This window comes from Condylura cristata, unplaced genomic scaffold (assembly GCF_000260355.1).
Source record: "Condylura cristata isolate star-nosed mole 26May11 unplaced genomic scaffold, ConCri1.0 scaffold00010, whole genome shotgun sequence".
NCBI classification, from domain to species: domain Eukaryota; kingdom Metazoa; phylum Chordata; class Mammalia; order Eulipotyphla; family Talpidae; genus Condylura; species Condylura cristata.
In genome coordinates this window covers 56,700,205-56,702,524 of record NW_004567111.1, presented here as the reverse complement: position 1 = coordinate 56,702,524, position 2,320 = coordinate 56,700,205, and the positions used below count along the sequence as shown (strand labels likewise).

The following is a 2,320-nucleotide window of genomic DNA, read 5'->3' as shown; positions in this document are numbered from 1 at the left end:
TAAATCAGGATAGTTTTTGCTGAATGTCAGAAAGCATCTACTTTTTCTAATTTAATTTCATTAAATATAGTAAGTGAAGAAGATTCAAAAGGTCTTCTCCAATCTCTAAAAAACAAAACAAAGAAAAATTTCTAAAAAGAATAACAGCAGCAACTGAACAACAACAACAACAACAAAAAAAAAAGGGATACAATTTTAAGACAAATATTTTGAAAAATATCAGAAACAGAAAACTAGATTTGGATGTTATATAGTCTATTATGTCCCCTAATCCTATGCTTAACTCCACTTTTTAGAAACAGCAGAAATAAGTGAATTATTAGAACTTTGTTAAATCTTCAAGTTAGCAACAAGGAAATTAGAGGGGTGAGAAGGAACCCTGGAACAAGTCATGGAAAATTTCCAATGGAAGCTGTTACGCAACTTCATGAGTCTTATGTCTTGGGAGGCAGAGATTCCAAGACATGATGTGAAATACAGAGACTAATCAGAAGTCCAAGCTGTGGGATACACTTTGTGGGGGGTGGATATAGTACTCTGTGGTTTAGAATTTTTGATGGATCACAAAAGAGAGTAGAAAACTAAAATACATTTGGCAAAGGCTATATTTAGCCCCAAGGACTCTTTACTTTGCTTCTATTTCTTCAGTGTACAGAAGAGTGAATCAAAATGCAAGGAAATTCGTTCCAAGTAAGGTGGGAAGATTATCATGAAGAATTTCATTCACATTCTACCAGTTTGAAGAGAAGGTCTAGACCAGAGTATTCACATAAGCAAGAGAAATATTGTGACAACTAAGCAAAGGTACTGCAGCAAGAAACAGGAGAAGAATATATCAGGTAAAACACAAACAACCCAGTCTAGCTGAACACATAGCCTAAGGAATAAATGTTTATACCTATGAATACTTATATTAAAATTATTTTTCTATCTTGAGGTTTTGTAGATTCATACAATTTTAAGATGTAATGAAGAAAGGTCTCTTGCGCCCCTTTCTTAGTTTCCTCCAATGATGACACATGCTAAAAGAGCACATTTTGGCCCTCCCTGGTAATGCAATGGGTTAGGACATAGCACTGCAAGCTAGCTGTAGCTGCTTGGGTGCAAGTTTAATCCCTGGCCCTGGTGACCCATGGTGCAGCAGACCTCTCTTGACTCGCCTGCTGCTCCCTTCAGCATTGTATTTCAATCTGCCTGTTCTGCTCCCCGCTCTGTTTCTGGTGAATCTTCTTACCCCCTGCACTTCTGGCCTGTACCCCAGTTGCTGTATGTATGGATAAATCTTTTTCAAAAATAAAAAATGTAAAAGAGCAGATTTCAACTTGATACAGTCAACAAAAAGAAAAATTCCCTTAACCATAAGATTCCTTAGATTGCTTTCTTATAGTCACATAGTGCCCCCGGCGCCCCCCTCCCGCCTCTTTATCCTCTGGCAACAACTGATCAAATCTCCTTTAAAGGATATCATAATAGTGTGTAACCTTTTGGTACTGGCATTTTAAAAAATATAATTCTCTAGATATTCATCCAGGCTGTTGCTGTATCAATAATTTCTGCCTTTATAATGTGGAGTAATAACTCATGATGTGGACACTACAGTTGCAGGACACCTGGGTTATTTTCAGTTTTGGGAAATAATGTAAAAAAAATAAAGCCACTAAAAACTTTTATAGAGATTTTTTTGTGTGTGAACACAGGCTTCCATTTCTCTGGCATCAATGCCCAGGTGTACAATCAATGTTTTACCGGCAAGGCAGTATAATTTTATATTCCCAATAGCAAAGAATGAGTGATCCAGTTTTTTTGTGTCCTTCCAATCATGGATACTACTGGTATTTTATTTCACTAATTTGAATAGGTGTTGTTGCTCAGTCTGGTTGTAATTTGCATTGTTTTAATGATTAGTGATGTTGAGCATCTTTTCATATATTTATTGCCTATTTGCACATCTTTGGGAAAATGTCTATTCAAGTCCTTTGTTTAGTTTTAATTGGGTTATTTATACTGCTACTATTGAGTTGTAGGAGTTTTTTATGTAAATCTTGGTGTAGAAACTTACGACTGTGTGATTTGCAAATATTTTCTCCCATTTTGTAGGCTGCCTTTCTCTTTCTTAACAGTGTCCTTTGATGTACAAAAAGACATTAATCTCAATGAAGTCCAATATATCTCTTTTTTCTTCTACTGTTTTGTGTTTTGGTGTCATATCTAAGAAATCACTGCCAAATCCAATCATGAAGTTGTCCCCCTATGTTTTCTTCCAAGAGGTTTATGTTTTAGCTTTTACATTTAAGTCTTTGACTCACTTCAGTAATTTTTG

At 35.6% G+C, this 2,320-nt stretch overlaps 1 protein-coding gene across 1 annotated transcript in view; it reads right to left on the bottom strand.

Annotated features, from left to right (window-relative positions):
• The window catches only part of MICU2 (mitochondrial calcium uptake 2), a 62,706-nt gene that overhangs the window by 15,774 nt on the left and 44,612 nt on the right, over nt 1-2,320 (bottom strand). The gene's annotated exons all lie outside the window — the stretch shown is intronic.